At 37.3% G+C, this 17722-nt stretch overlaps 1 protein-coding gene across 1 annotated transcript in view; it reads right to left on the bottom strand.

Moving 5' to 3' along the window:
- Window positions 1–13724, bottom strand: part of zfh2 (Zn finger homeodomain 2) — a 30223-nt gene extending 16499 nt beyond the window's left edge. Inside the window, exon 1 of the mRNA XM_018518214.1 lies at window positions 13679–13724. The gene's annotated coding sequence lies outside the window, so the exon portion shown is untranslated. The remainder of the gene's footprint in view (window positions 1–13678) is intronic.
- Between the last annotated feature and the right edge of the window lie 3998 nt (window positions 13725–17722).

Consider the following 17722-nt stretch of genomic DNA (forward strand, 5'->3'; position numbering starts at 1 on the left):
ATTATCGCCCCTTATTATCGTTGCAAAAAAAAAAGATAAGATGTGTGTAGGATCTCTCAGACTCGGACAATTTAGCATTACTTATAAGCAGTAGAAAGGCCAAATAATTATTTACCATTTTTGTTATTGCACTGAGAAAAAAATGGTTGTAATTACTATAATTTAATTATATTTGTAGTCATTTTCGATGCCAACTATATATTTTATTGACAGAATTATAAATATTATTATTATTATTAACTTCATAACTAGAAAAATGAAAGTCTTAACTATAATTATTTTATCATACAAGTATAGTCACAAATACCAAACATTTTGCTCTTGTTGTAGTTTTCATTAATACAATGATAAGAAGAATAAAAGTATCAAAATTTAATGCAGAATCAGGAACAGAGAGCAAAAATAATTTAAAGCTTTCTAGGGAATAGACGTAGCAATATTACCAGATATTTTGCAATAAAAGTGCAATCTCATATAAAATCATAATGATTGAGCTTTACATTAATCCTTTATAGATTGTCGTGACATTCAGGTTAAAGAGAGTTTCTTATTGGTTTAAATCATTTAGTGGAAAAGGGGATATGTGAACCTCTACATGTCTAAACTGAAGAACGAACAAAGTTGTTCGAATGTTCGATAGCTTTAAACACGCCGATACACGTGTATATGTATATATATACGGCGATATTTAAGTTTTCTATGTAATACACGCGGCCGTATCTAGTACTATAGTAATGCATCAATATTCGATGTATTAACCATCGACTCGCGCACTACGATAATAGCACAGGGTGAAAGTAATTGCGGGCAACTGGAGGGCGCGAAAGTAGGGCATTAATGTCATACTCTCGTACAATTAAGAAACCCTATCGCGGTGACGACTGAAATAAGAATAATTTAAATTCCATTTATCCATTGATCGAGTAAGTTTGGGAACGAGAATCTTACTTTCGCTTATTAAAAGTAACTCAGCTAGATTTATTTATAAATTATATACAGGTTTATTTATAACGATTTATTTTTAATATGTTTAATACACACGACACCGAATTTATTGTATCATTATATTTAATATATAAATTGTTTTAATAACTTTTTCATCGATTTTTAAAATACAATTATTATAGAAAATTTGTAGAAGGTTATAGAACATACAGATTGTTGTCTGTTATAAGTCATACAACATAAAATAATCTTATAAGTTTGTTACATGAGTTAGTTAGAGGTGCCAGGAATAAAACTGGGGCATTATTTGTCAGATTAAATTAAGAAACCTTAGTATGATGCTACATGTCGTTTGTACAACTATTAGAGTCATCAGAACTCGTTAGACTTAATCCGGAAAAGATTGATTTTATTATTACGTTGTGATTTAATTTTGGATATCATTAGCAAAAAAATACGTTACACAATAGATTTCAATTATACCTTGGTGATAAGAGACGTACTTTTCAAGGTATACACGAACATGTTTAAAAGTAAAAATTCACAGCGTGATAAATTTATCATCATACAATATATAATTACATAAAACATTACAGTTGCGCAACTTGAATAATTAGCAATGTTATAAGAGCTAATTGAAGAAATAAACGAGCACATATGGCGCGACCAAAAATATTCTCAAGTAAAATTTCTAACAGTTAATGACACATGCTAATATCATGCAAGGATTATGCAGTTGCTTTATTCGTTTCCTAACGGATTCAAATTGATATAGCCAACACAGCGAACTCGGGAAACGAAGCCTTGAAATTAATTAGACACTGTACGCTGGAATAAAAATATAGCTCGTCGGCAATTAATTTTACAAATCGGTCGCACATTTTCTCGATTTGCTCGCGCAAGTTGCTGGCATAGTAGTTACACGTGAATTAACAGAAGGCCGCGCGAGCGTAAGAACGGCTTATCGATGGAACAATGATGATCGAGTAAACGTAATGCGTAACGAGAAGCTCGCGGCACGTTCAAAGACTCTGCTCGGAATAAATCAAGACGGGGTTCATGGCGCGCGCGTGGTTTTGCTTCCTTCCCGCTGACTCCCTGACAGTCATTAGGATAATCAACGAATTAGCGTTTCCGCGCTAAGGACTGGATAAGGCATAAGGAGTTAGGAGGACAAAGTGCGTCTCGACACGCGATCCCACCGTACCGTGCAGGTACAAAATACATTCGCTCGCCGGATGGAGATACACCTTTCGATCAAATCCACCCGGAATTTGCGAGCTCGTGCGCCATTTACCTCGAGCTTGCTCATTGTCGGTTTTTATTTTAGTATTATTACTTGCGATTCTCTCTCTCTCTCTCTCTCTCTCTCTCGCGTTATAAGGAAAAAAGAGTGAAACTGATTTAGCCACAACATAAAACGCGACTATAAAAATAATAAAACGCGACTGTAACATAAAACTTGACTATAAATATTGAACATCTTAAGATATTTTGTTAAAAACTATGTTTACCCTCTGGAGCTGAAAATTTGTAACACAGTTATTTATTGACGTTCGGTTCACTTAATTTATGTTACTTCTCCGTCTGTAATCTAAGTCTTTTTTAGTAAGTACAAGCGAAATTTAACTCTTAAATTCCGGAAATAAAGAAGAGCAGACTCCGGTTTTCTTATTGCTAATTAAGTTTTACATTTTTAAACAAATTTTTACTTTGTTCTCATTTTTGCTCGAATTCAATTTTCATTAAATAAAGATTTTAATGAGTTAGAAGATTTAGATTAATTAAAGACGGAGGATTAATTGAAAAGCACACTAATTAATTTCAAGTATCTGGAAATAACATAAATCGTGTTAAAAGAAGAAAAATAACGTATGAGTTAGAAGATTTAGATTAATTAAAGACGGAGGATTAATTGAAAAGCACACTAATTAATTTCAAGTATCTGGAAATAACATAAATCGTGTTAAAAGAAGAAAAATATGTCAAAAACCACTCCTACATCTCACTGGACCAAACCTCGCAGGCCTGTATTATTTGATATGTTTGTGACAAAGATTTATAATTGAATGGATCCAATAGTCCACTCCGGAAAGTTAAAGGGTTAAATAAATTTAATCCTGTCATATAATAGTACGTAAAAAAATATAATTCGGAGATCGATGCGGAATGAGATGCCAGTTTTTAGTTAATTTTCGCAAACTGCGTGCGTTGTAAAACAATACGATTGCTGATCGTAAAACTCTTCGAAATCGCCGTTGCATATTCGACGCCTTTAAAGCTTGTTTACAGCAGTGCTCGGACGCTCGAATGTTAACATAAAATGGCAGCGTTGCTTACGTTTATTTCGGTTCTCCCCCGGGGCATAAATTTCGCGATGTGCATTCCCGATTGTTCGCAGGTGTGCGCACGCATCGTCCTCGGCATCGTGCAACCACCGAAGGTGGAATTTGTTCGGCGTGTGTCCGGAGATCCATTTCGTAGATAAAACAACCCACGTGGCCAAGGAGCTTGACTATCTCATCGCTTTTCACACCTTGGGACCGAGCGTGCTCTCCTCGTGGGATGCGTTCGTGTGTGAAATTAGGCTGAACAAGCGATGGGTGCAACTTGCTTCAACTTGCTCTAATTAAACGCTCCTTAACTCCGGTCGGAAGAGTCCGTCGTCTTGATCACCGTCGCATAACCGGCACGCACGCATGCATGCATGTACGTACGTGTGCAATCTTTTGTGTCAAATTGACTCCATCGTGTGTGGTGCAAATTTTTACTAAAATTAAATTCATAAATGAGTCATAATTCATCTCTCTTTTAAACATATATTTATTAGAGAACGAGATATATATCGGTACTAAATTCGGTATTTAATTGTGACCAGAAGAAAATCTCCATTTTGTATAATTTACTGATACATATATTAAAAAAACGGTTTTTCTAAGGTATTTAAAAATTTAGCTAAGGTAACTCTACTTAAAATGATCTATATAAGCGTTACAATTTTGTTCAGTCTAATATTGAAACTGATAGTCAGATTCAAAATAGGAAACATTTCTGAATATTAATTGAAAATATGAGACATTTTTAATATCTAATATTTTGATGTAATAAAGGTTTGACTATCCTTGAACTATTTACAATTAGATACACAGTTACTTTAGATACAGATCTGAATAATTTTGTTGGATGATCAAAATAATTATGTAGAATATCTGAGTGTTTATGACAATACTACAAAAAGTTTTAGCAACCGGTTTAAACGTTCTAATTTTTTTTTTATTAGTCCGAACAAAATTATTTTCAGATCCGCATTCAGCTAAATTTTTAAGTACACGAGGAAAAAGTTTCATAAGTTTCTATCGCGGCATAATGACTAATTCGTATCCAGGTGACAAGCATCATTTAAGACTTCGTCAGCTTTAAGCCTTTAAGCACCTGACCATAAAGTCACTTGTAATTGTCCCGGCGAATCTCGGCACTCACCCTCGCCGTCAGACATGCAAATAACTCGGGGTTAGTTAGCTAATGGGGTTGGCAGGGTCGGTGGCTCGACTCAAGCGAGTTCATTCATTAAGGGTTGATGGCTTAATTGCCAGCTCGCAGCATCACAGCCGCCCCCAAGTCGACCACCACCGAGGCATCCTATATCCGAACCTTTCTACCCTCTCTCTCTTTCTCTCTCTCTCTCTCTCTCTCTCTCTCTGTCTCTCTCTATTCTTGCGCTTCTCTTCTCTCCTCTCTTGTGCCACAGCAACAGGTTGCACCAGGAGCCAGAAGCTACCGGTATGCTCCGGTAAGCCGAGGATCCAACTCGTTTGCGCCCCGAATTAAGCGAGCGAGCTGGCATTAATTAATTGTCCCAGCTTGCTTGCCGTACCGAGCCGGAAAGTCCTCCGCCCTTCCGGCTGGGGTTAATTGTCGAGCACGTCGTTAACGCGATCTTTTCTATTCCTTCGACCGAGGAAAGATCCCGCCGTCCCCTTCGCGATAACTTTTAAAGGACTTGCTGTAAGTTTCAATTTGCACGCCGTGCCGCGTGATTCTTCCCATTCGCAACTACAAGTATGTGTTTGCGGATTTATAAGTATTAAATTTCCTAGAAGCGACATACAAACTCATCTCAATCATAATTACGCGACTTTTATATAAAAGCTCACATATTAAGTATATAAAAGACTTTTATAGCGATAAAATATTAAATGCAATCATTATTATCAAATTTGATCAATCTAATGATAATAATTAATTAGTAATTAATTCTGCAGCAAATATTTAATTAAAATTGTGTTGCAGCTTCTTACATAAAACATATTCTCCGAAACATTAAAAAATAATGCACAGTATATGAGCACATTATTAAAATTTGTAATATTTTTTTGAAATGCCTTCAGCAAGAAGAATTTTTTAATATCTTTCAATCTCGTGATAATTAATCGTGGCTACGATCGTAGAAAGCTAATAAGCATTTAACTACATTTCAGGATACTCATTCTCAACAGTATTCATTGCACATAACGTTACCCCGGCCGTTCTCCCTGCCTCTTTATTTTCGTTCGCGAGTCCGTGCCGGCATTCTTTTTTTTCATTCGTTTTATCCAGAGGTAACGACCATACGAATTTTCGCCATTTGTATGCGACACGGCTCAACCGTCAACGTGGGTCGACGTGAATTATCGTGAGTGTCAGGCCCTACGACCCGCCCGTACGGACGGTTTAATTTAAGGTCGCCAGTTTAATTCTTGGTAGAAAGCACATTCGCAACAGTAGCTGGAACAGACGGGAGCAAGAAGACAGAAGACCCGAAAAAAGAAACAGAGAGAGAGAGGGGGGGGGGGGGGGGGGGAAGAAATTCAAATGCGCCGCTCCTTTCTTGTCATTCGCATTGCCATGGCACGTCCGTTCGTCATGACTTTTCGGTGTATCACTCGGGTAAGAGAGACGTGAGTCACGATTAGGTAGATCGCCAAAATTCTTAAGTACTACGTGCACGGTTTGTCTTAACGGTGAGAAAAAGGCGCGTCTTGCACTTAATGTTTAATCAGATTACGACACGAGAAAAGAGAAAAAGAAAGAGAGGAAAAGTTTCTGAATTATTTATTTTGTATAACGAGTTATATATAGTAGAAGTTACAAAATTTAATACCGAGTTATAAATTTTAATATTGCGACTGTCATAGTTATTTCGCAATTAATTATATCAGCGTTATAAATATGCATTCTCACAAAAGAAGACCTCTACCTTGTAAATTCAAAAAATTATGAAACTTTGGCAATACATAATAATCCTGACATGTAATAAACAGTTCTTTTTACTGTCCCTGAAGAAGTAAAATTAATCTTTGAAAATGATCTCATTTTTCGTTTTTATTTTATTATTCACCACTAGGAGATAGAACAAAAATTTATTAATCACTTAATATAACTGTTACGTAACACCATATGTTATATTACATTTATAGATATTATTGAATACGAAATAATAATATACATGTTATTTACGTTTAGTTGAAGTCAATTGGGTTGTAGCTGATAGTATAACCCGCGTTGCGAAATCTCGCGAAGAACTTAAGCTGTATAAGTTCACCTCTGCCATTGACCTTATCGAGCGGTGGTATAAAGGAGAGATGTGCCGCGGATGAAAATGGTGGTACTTAGGACCATATCCAGAAATTGCCTTCTGGTCTACTTACACGTGCTGCGTGTACACGCGTGTATGCGTGCAAGCGTGTATAGGCGCACATGCCTGTGTACGCGCAAGGAGAGAAGAATCTCGGGGAGAGACGAGGATGATTTAGTAATGAAGATATTAACGGACCGAAAGCGCGCCACGGAATACCGAGATTCAACTATCTAACTGCTGACATAACTCACGTTTATGACTCCGCGACGGCCGTTTCTTTCCGTAGCCCTCGACCAACGACGCTATCTCCGTTCTTTCCTGCGCTCCAGTTACACGCCCGTAATTAATACTGGCATCGCTTGGGAGAAGTCAGAAGCAAAGATCTCACGCTAAAATTGCTGATCGAAAGCGAAAAAGTTTCATTTTACGCGCAACGTTCCCGTTCGAATCTATGGACGTTCTCTTTTTCTTCGCTTAATTATCTAGAAATTCACTGTACCTATACCTAACATTTATACTGAACATTCATTATTTTGATTATTAAATCTATATTTTTAATTTTAGAAATGTAGATTTAATAGTAAACTAATTGTTTAAACATATTCGTTTGTTTGACTCTTCTAATGCCAAAATGTATATGTATATAATCAAATGCGATGATGCTAAAATATTTTCAGTAGAGTTGACGGGTTATTTAATTACGGCCAAATTAATGTAATCACTTTTAAATAAGGCTACGTTATCAAACATAATCAACTGTAACACGAATCTGTCTCGCATAAGTCGTGGGCGTTTCGTATACGAGATAACTCGCTGCGATCTCTCGCGGCAGGAAGTTTACGGATATCGCGTCTTGCGCGTAGATCTTAATGCGAAGGGCCGCCCTCTCAGCCGCGTTAACAGCGAGATGGTCTAAGGGTCGGAGACGGCACCGGGGAGCGAGAGGAGGGAGAGGGGCAAAAAGAGTGGAGCAAAGAATAGGTTTCAGTAGGGTATATTAGCGGAGTTATGCCCCTGAAGGCACGGCTGGCTACGCTGTATATCTTGGTTATTTTTTATTATCGCCCCTGGCAACACGTACAAGTACGTGGAAAGGGCGATTTTTCCATCTATTGAGCCCTTTCCTCGCGTCGTACGAAGAATGGAACTACGTGGTATTTTCCGCCATTATTTTACACTTATGCTTTGCAAGTCGTTCATTGACTTTTAATTGGTTAGTAGGTTATCAATAATTTGGTGTATCTGCATTAAATATTTCTAAAAGCGAACAAGCATCGCTGATCAAATTCTCATAATAGTGTTTTTATCGTACGTATTTGGATAATAAATGACGATAAAAAATGAATAATATTATATAATATAGTCAGTAATTTATATGTTATATAAATTACGACAGTGATATATTTGAGTAAAAAATGTGTAAAATACTGGGAATATTGGAACTGATTTTTGTAGTAAGGCTACAGTAAGGCGACGTCGCGCAACATTAACTACCTCAAAATCAATTTTTTTTCCAAACGCAGATTCGTCAATGCCATTGACCCAATGGGACTCCATATGTCGGTTTCGAATTGTGTTTTTCACGCGGCACGTTTCAGGCACGGATGATAGAGGGTATCTTAGGGGTGAGGGTTGTTTTTTATATTTATTGCGCCGAGGTGGAGTGGTAACCGGGAGGGTAGCGTTAATGCGCGCCCTTTTTTTACGTTAATAACCATGCGTGATAGGCGAGCGTAGTGAGAAAAGTCGGAATGAGGGGTAGGCGATGATCTCACGTGGGGTAGAAGCGGGATACTTTGGACGGACTGCTTTACACGCGGTGTTTTATCGAAATTGTGTACGTGCGTTTTCCTGCTGAAATATATTTTTATTCACAGATAGAATAATATGAGAGAGGAAAATATAATAGAAAATATATACTTTAATTAATTATTATCAGTATTACAAAATATAGATAAAAATATCTATAGTTAATCTAAAACAAATTGTTAATAATATTATTTATTACGTGATATATAATAAAAGCGAGACATTAATTATGATATAAAATTAAAGATTAAAAAAATTTTTCAAAAACATATCAAAGTTTCTTATCTTTACTAAATCTATTATTTTTTATCCTGTTCGTGTCCTCCGTAGACATAAACTTATGACTTCGTTATAAATAATGACGAAGTGAAACTAAGGTTATATCGCGAAGGTTGAGCCGATGACAGGTCATCTCGAAAACGGGGGACACTGAATGACGGTGGAAACTTTTCGCGTTATTTCTTTATTTCTTTCTCTAGCGAGCGATCGTCATTTCAGCGAATGACATGTTGCGTATGGGAATCAATCATTGGAAAACTAAAACTTTTATCGGCGGCTCCCACTGACTCTGCTCGTTTTTTCTGCAACTCATATAATGATAAATGCGAAGGAGATAATAAATGTTAATATTTAAGAAGCACTTTGCGATAGTTTGTCAGTATCGATGATCCGTGATATTTATTAGCGAATAAAAATATAGATATCGATACATTTTTCTCTGAATTCGTGTAACTTTGATAATGCACAATTATTATTATTGCAATGTTAAAAAATTCGGTTGCTACAGATACGTATAAGAAGAATTATAAACCTTCCATGGTCAACCTTCCATGTATTCAATATTTAAAGTGTAGAAATTCTTGGAAAACATTTTTCAAAATTTAAAAGGTAAATAATCTTATTAATCCTTTTCTCCCGCAATTGTAGACAAAAGGAAAGAAATGTAGATCACTACTCGCGTGCGTATTTGAAGAGTTGTTATTACCGATACACCACGTGGAGGATCGAGGGTTGAGTTTCCTCCCCTGTGGTTTTACATACGCGCTCCGATTATATGCCCCTTTATTCTTTGTATCGCGAGGGCATGTCATTTGCGGGTGTAGGGTGGATGCAAGTAGGAGGCGACAAAAAAATAGCTTTATGTCACGAGAGATCATTACGGACTTTTTTCAAGAGGGTTCGAAAAGTGGCAGGGTCAGGGATGACCCCTGACCTTGCACACAGTTCGTAGTAGTCTTTCGCCGTGACGATCATGTGCAACGAGTCTCTTATACCGAATATACGAATAAAAGAATCGCACGCCTTTATCCTCATCTTTCTAATAAACTAGAGAACCCTTGCGTGAAAAAAGTAGAGAGGGCGTAGTGGAGAAAATTATTCCCTTGAACACGATAGACGAGAATATTCATTATGGATAATTATAGACAAGTAAATTATAGACAAGGTGTCTATGAATTGTTAAAACATAAAGGAGGTATCATTCGTATACAATAAAGATATCGATAATTTTAGAGCTATAAATAGAAATAAAATGTTTAAAAAATTAAGATTACAAGATGCTAATAAAATTTAGTTTTTTAATCCTACATTTTACTCACGTGGTTCCTTTACTGTAATTATTCGAATGGAATGTTCCCGACACTTGATTATTTCAATTTTATAGTTTCCTTTGTGCGCGATTTACAATGAAAAAAAAATTAAACATTTGTTGAAGAGTAAAAAATGATTAACGAACGATATTACGTAAAAAAATCGCCTTTAGAGTAGTGAATGATAAAAGAAAATTCTACAATTTCGTAGCCATTTCGTATAAAACAAACTACATCGTCTGGCACAGGGAATAACGCAATGAAAAATAAGCAAAAAGTCTTGAGGTTCGCTTCTTCTCGACGCTTTCCTGCCTAAATTTCTTTTCTCCTCATTGCGAGCGTGTTAACAATATTTTCTGTTCGAAACATTTATTCGGGACGATTTAATCCCGGAGCGGGCGACGAACCCGGGGCCGGCGTGCCTCGTCGTGACATTTCGCTACACGTCGTAGCCGAGACAACGGTCGCAACAGTCACGGAAGAGCATCCGTAGGACGAGGCGGGCGAGGCGACGAGGAAGAGGCGGAGAGTCATTTCGATCAGGATGTCGTTTTCACGCTCGGCACCGTGTCTTCTCGAACGTGGCACATTGTTTAGTCGATACGTCACTCTCGCGGATCGTAGTGTACCAACGCGATGAGATCCGCGGATCCTCCGGAAGGTAACAGCATCTCGTTCACGTATCTCTATGCGCCGCGCGAGCATTTCGCCTCCTCGCCCCCCTCGGCCTCGATTCGCCCGGATTGCCCTGGCTTCAAAGCGAAGACGTCTCATTATCGGACTTTCCTTCTCCTTGACATTATCCCCCGCGCGACGGCCGCCCACTTTTCACCCCGTTCTTCCAGTTTGTCGAAGAACTTACTTCAGTGCGATGGTATACCGTGACCGGGTGATAATGACGATGCCGGGTGTAATTGGATGCCCGTCAAGCGCGGAAACTATTTGAAATATCGTGCGAAATGCGAGTTCGCGAATAGTCGTCCCGGGTAGTGTACAGCACGGTCGTAGAATGTCATTATTGAATTTTTGTATCGCTGGATGGAGAACGATATACACGAAATACAAGTATAGTAAATTTGTTATTATTTTTGAAATTTTCTAAAGTGTAATCATAAAATATAAGAAAATTTTAAGAAACAGAAATTATGGCAGACATGAAAATTTTAATTTTGTTATTTTAAATGTAAGAAAAGACGGTAGTCGTATTTAGTAAAAAGTATTCTATTATTCAAGATCTAAATATTTCTGAATTATTTAACATGTTGAAATATCTATAATAAAATATTAATAAAATGAAAGATTAAACGTACATCGCGATAAATCTTACGCTGTAACGATCGAAATGGTACGAAACTAACCGAATATTTGCGCGATAAATGTATAAAATTATATAGGCGTAACGTTGGTATATCTGGAGAAATCGATGCGGTTCATAAGCAGGGATATAAATCATTGAGCAACCGAACGATACAGTTCTGTATCCACAAAGGCAGTACATTTATAACTATCGATTTTTTAGGTTACGTTCATCCATATAGTCAAGTGATGCTTTGCTATGACCATTTATTCATCGCTACGATCGTTTAAACGTGCTTTGTAACAATGAAATCTAGTATGCTAAGTATATTCGTAAATATGTTTCGCTTTATTTCGTGCAAATACTTCTGCTCATAGTCTCAGTCATACAAATTAGATTAATTCTGAGAATTTTATACAAGTTTCAATGTTTGGTTTAAAAATGATTTGTTTTCTATTCTTTTACGATCGGGTGTTGTTCATGTGTTGTTCGGGTGTTGTCATGTGTTGTTCATTCATAAGACATATATATTTCTTACACAATAATAATATTGCTAAATTTAAAAAAACGGTATTCAGAAAAAAACGTAGTAGTTGCAACTATAAAAGTGCACTGTCTGGTTGGAATTCTACTTGAAAGTGGACGAATCAGAATCTTCTGGTTTCATCATTTTTTTCAGTGCATATAACCATTTTATAATTGCGACAACTATAGTTTATTCAATTGTACACATTAATTGTACATATAAAACTTGACCAGTTGTTGTCACCTTTATAGTTTTATTACTACTAAATATTTTTTTCTCTGAGGATGGATGTCTAATCAGCCACAGGAGTTTTGCTGCTTTCACGACTCATGCTAGGAACAATAATACATCTTGCATGGATGCAAATTAGCAATGAGCGCGATGCGTTGAAGGGTGGGTCGCGTGCAAGCGAAGAACTTGAGGGGTAGCACATGCACCGATTAAGACTCGGAAGGAAATTTAAAACAAGCATCAGCCCGCGGTTTCGAATTACCGTGACAAAAAAATGATTCCGCATGGTGGCAGGCGGGGATTTGATTCAAGGACTAATTTCGCAGGCGACAAAAAGTCGCGCGCGTGTATAGAGTGGTTGGGGCAAGACGGAAGAGAAAAAACAAGAACGCTCGTGTGCGGTTCGAAGGGGCTTGGAAAAGTAATCAGGATGCTGAGACCACTGTTCGGCGAAGGGTTTAGCGGGACGAGGGAAGCCATGAAAACGAATTACAGCGATTTAAAGTTTCACCTCATCCACCTTTTCTACCAATCAAGCACCCTCATGCTGTCTTTTCTCTCGTGGGATATGACCATTCTTCGTACTTATTCCACTTGCGGCCCTCCGCAGGTTGTTTCGAAGATGACAAGAGAAAAGGAAATAGTGTCACGCGGGGAGACAAATTCGCGTCGTCGTGGGTGGAAAAGTTTCTTTCAACCCCCGCGGTGCGCCGAATGCCGTTCATCGTAACGCGAAATTTATCAAAGCACATTGTAAGTTCTCTCTCTGTTAGAGACTCACAGTGCGTTTTGTACGTTTCGTAAATTATTATTACGCAATCACTGATTACTCCAATGAAATGCGGACGTCCGATAGACCCACGTAGGCAACATGTTAGTTAAAATTGCGGTAAAATTAAGACGTGTATCCGATATAATTATTCAGTTATTATTTAATCATACATTTTGATTTCAAAAATAAATTTAATTTATCAGAATTTATTTACTGAACAAGTACACAGTTGGAAAATTTGTGCTGAATTTAATTTAATACATTTCACGTGTCTCAAACAGTCAAAATTTTGTGTTAATTTAATACAAAATTAATGTTAGAAAGTAATACAAATATTATATAAAAAAATTAATATTAAAAATATAATATTGATACAGTTTGTGAGCAAATAGTGGAAGTATATTTTTTCAAGAAAAATTAACATTTATAATATGTTAAATTAATACGTATTTTACTCATTTATTTTAGAATTTAAGATGTTATATTTACATTTTAAAATACATTATTTTTATATCGTTTATTCACTTATTCATAAATTATTTTAACACTTTAACACAAATAAAATCATTATTAAATTTATACGTGAACATGTTAAAAATTCAACATAAAACTTTTATTAAGGACCAGTTTTAACATAAATACAAAATGTTTTCCACTGTGTACAATTTATTGCACTATTTGTAAAGTCACTGCCGTAAACCATTTATTTTGTGCAAGATAGGCAGTTTGCGGGATTGATATATTTTTACTATTTATACGAAAAATGTTTCGAGTATAAATTACATTTGTCAACCTCAGTCACACATTTTGCACCGTCTAAACGCGTTACATCGTGGCTCTATCGGGCGGCTCGGATACATTAATAACTTGGAATAACATTTATCGTACTGACCTGTTGATGGCCAGAACGCGACTGAGGTTGGGAGAGAGCCTGGCCTGCATGGTCTACTTGCACCGCTGAAACTGTCACAAGCATTTGGTATTTTATTTCATTACGCTAGGCTTTCATCGTTATTTTTTTTTACGAGAATAGGAGACACGCGGATGGGATGAGATGGACGAGAACCGGAAGCGGGTGGACATCAGAATCACGCATTGCCAAGGAACTCTACCTGGATTTGGAAGCAGGTCGAAAGGCTTCGCGAAATGTCGTCTTGTTGCGACCAATGTTGCGCATTTTCTATTAATTTCTTTTTTTTTGTTCTATTTATTCCGGAGAAACGACATTACAGGCCAAACTCTCTCTCCGCCTCGACGCCTCCAACATCAATGTGTAGAATTCTTTCACAACCTCGTTCTGATTGCCGTCATAGGCAGCGGCCTCTACTTGACCACTATTAATTGTTACAATCGGTAGCAACGCTGACACGCGACTCATATCTCTACATCTGAAAACCTTGCACACGAAAGCGATAGATGCAAGCAAGGCTGCGAAAAAATGTGATATTAATATTTCATAGTTATGTCATATTACAACTATAAATAAAATTGACCGAAAATGACATTTCCGAAAAAGCAAGTTGGAGTCTGAAACTTAAATTCTGTTAATTTGCTCTTGAGAGTGCGACATTTTTCTGTATTTATTTTAATGATTTACGGAGACATATTGCTGCATCGATAATAAAGTGACGCATCTCAAAATTAGTAACTTTTCAGTGGAGCATTTTACTTTTGGAATAACGTTTTAATTAGACTAGTGAATATGTGCATAACTTCGCTTTTCTTCCTTGATTTTCAATTATAATGTATTCTTCACAAAACTATATTGTAACTTTCCAAAATTCAAACACTGCAACTCTAATATAGGGTTGTGTAAATTTCATCATCAAAATTGTGACTTTTTTCCACATAAGCAATGTGTCGACAAACGTGTTGTCTTTTCACAAAAATATATTATCTTTTAGATAAATTTTTTTTATTATTTAAAAAATATTAATTTTATTGACATTTACTTGAGTGAAATTGTTCTATCAGTGCAGCGATATTGGCTTGTCATCGTCGCAGCGTTGCTACATTTAAATAAACAATGCGAATGTTGAATGTCGAGTGACTTTTTCAACATTCTTCGTACATTAATATTGTATTAAGTAGATAAAAAAATCTTGCAAGCAACAAGGTAAATATATGCTTCGCAACGCTTAAATAACGAATTATGGGCTGACAAAGAGAAAAATCTTAGGTTCGTTTCAAATAACTAAAATCTTAGATTGTGGTTAGATTTGTTAGAATGTTCAACTCGTATGACTGCCTCCAATCGCTAGCAGTCGGTTCTCCTCCTCATGCAGACATTTTTACCCTTCGACCTTCGACTCCGAAGCGAGAAACTCGTTGCCTCGTCGAAATGGCAACACTGTAGTTAAATATCTGCATGCAACAGCCTAACGTATAATTAAGACGTATCACGAAGAGCGTATAAAGTCCGTTCGACGCGTGATATTAAATCAATCCTTTTTTCGCTGAATGGATAGCGCGCCGCTTCTGTTTCAGATCGAACATTTTATTTATTCGATTTATTACATTATGAAATACGTTGAAGTAGACACGCTCTAGTTTGATATATACTATTTGTATAATTAAATTTAGAGATAAAGAGAGGGAATAATTTTATTATTTACAACTTTTTTAAGTGCAACACTCTAACTTTATAATTTTGGGTCCGATTTGGATTTTCAGATTTTATTTTTTCCTTTAAACAGAACAATTCGGTCTTTAAAGGATCAAACCAATTAAAGAATTAAATCAATTTCTTAATTTAAACAACATAGCTATTTTATCTTTCAGATATGTTAAAACGTAATATTTGAATTCAAAATACATGGATAAAAAAATAACCATATTTAATCAACCCATTTCTATGGTTGAACTGCTTAGTTCTAAAGTAAACAGCGTTCACGTATGTTTTCTTATAAGAAAAGCGGTGCGCGAGGAAGAAAGGAAAGAACGTTGGAACGAATCTTTGCGGGAGCACAGCGCGGTGGGATGATCTGGCGATGGAATTTGGTTAAACAGTCGTCGACGACGGTCTGGCTTGGGTGCTTAATAAAAATCGAAGTCGTTCGTTGCAGTCCCCTGGTCCCCTTTCCCTCTCACACGTTCTGCGGTCAAGAGGCGAAGCCAACTTGGAGCACATTGTTCTCTTTCTCTCTCCCTCTCCTCCCCCTCCCCCCCCCCCCCCCACCCCCCCCCCCCCCCCCTCTCTCTCTCTCTCTCTGCCTCTCTCCGCTTGTATTCGTCTACATTCTCGCACACACGCTGTAAAATACGTGTCTCTGGGATTTTGCACGTGTGTCCACCTACACAAGCGTGCTCGCGCTCTCGTCTGTCCTCGTACACTCACGTGCGCGCGTACGTGTAGGAGAGCGCGCGAGTTGGCCACGAGTACGGTAGCGATACGTTTCTCCGACAAATAAATAAAACGAAACCGTAAGCGAGGGAATAAAATGTGATTTACAACGGTGGAAAGACAATGGCCGAGGCTCCGCACGATAATGTATGCGGATGGCGCGGACTGGTACCCGGGGATACTGACTTCTGATTGGTCGTGCCCCGACGCCACCGCTACAACGGAAAGCGATAAATAACTGCGAGCAGATAAAACCTTTCTTTCTGCCTTCGGGCTTAGCCTGGGCACTCTCGGCATCGGGCTTAGCACTTGCTCGGAGCGCTTCTGTCCCTCTTCCTCTTCCTCCTTCCCGATTCCTTACTGCACAAACCCGTCCCTCCAGAACAACACTCTTCTGTCTCTTTTCTCTTTCCTTGCGTCTTCTCTTTTCTCCTGGCCGTTGTTTCCCGTGGTTCGCCTTCATCGAACGATTTCGATTCGTGAGGGCCGTCTCACATGACAGTCATCACTGTGTGCGATACTTCACTGTGTGCGATACTTCACCGTGTGCGATACTTCACCGTGTCCCCTTTCTTCCTGTTTATCCTACTGTCCCTTGCCCTATTTAGAATCCAGTTTTCGGAGTCGTATTATCTTTATTTCGAGGAGAGAAATATGAAGTATTCCATGTAAAATTCAACTATTTTATCGAATAAGAGGTTTTTATTTATTATTCAAGAAAAGAATAAAATTTATTTGAAAATTGCGTCAATATTAATATTTGTGCTACTTTTCAACATATTATATTGTGTTAAATTAATACAAAAAGTTGATTAGACCGTATTTAGAACAAAATGTGCTAAATTTAACACTTTACCAACTGAGTACGCAACGACAGTTATAAATTTTACTTATATCGTTATTCCATTAAATTAAATTAGAAGTGTTAAAGTTTCTATCATTATTTATCATGTAACATCTCAAGGTAATTTTGTAAGACAGCTAACGAGCTTTTTGAATCAGCTGTCGCTTTTGATGAAGTTTTATCCTTCGCTTCGTATCATCACACCGCGCTCCGAGTTTACCCTGAGCTAAGAGGGTACTACGTCGAAAATGAACGGTGATGTAAATTTTTTCCTGCCGCTGGCACCAGGGTGTCGGAAACAATGAAGGGCGACGTTACGAAGACGATCGATCGTTTACAGGGGTGTGCTGACTAAAGTTCAAGGGGAAGTTTGACCGAAGGGCTAGGCCAGAGAGAGATGCCTGGCTTTACAGAAACATGATATTCTCCCCCTGCGACAGCTTGTTAAAAAATGTCTAATGGCCGACCTCGCCGCGCACTCTGATCCGGAAGACTCCTCGCAAAAACCCAGCTTCTAATTTACGAAACGTTGCAAATAATATTTTCCGATTATAAGTAGTTTAAAGAGTTTTATGATCACATCATTTTGAAACAGTCGATAATTATGATAAATAGTCTTTTAAAATTTACCCTAAAAATATGGTAGTTGTAGTACAATATTTCAAAGATTTTTACCATGCACTTCGGTAAAGTTGATCAAACTTATTTTATACTTTATTGTAGTTTTATTAATGAATGAGAGAGATTTA

The sequence above is a fragment of the Trachymyrmex cornetzi genome, unplaced genomic scaffold, assembly GCF_001594075.2.
Source record: "Trachymyrmex cornetzi isolate Tcor2-1 unplaced genomic scaffold, Tcor1.1 scaffold748, whole genome shotgun sequence".
Taxonomy (NCBI): Eukaryota; Metazoa; Arthropoda; class Insecta; order Hymenoptera; family Formicidae; genus Trachymyrmex; species Trachymyrmex cornetzi.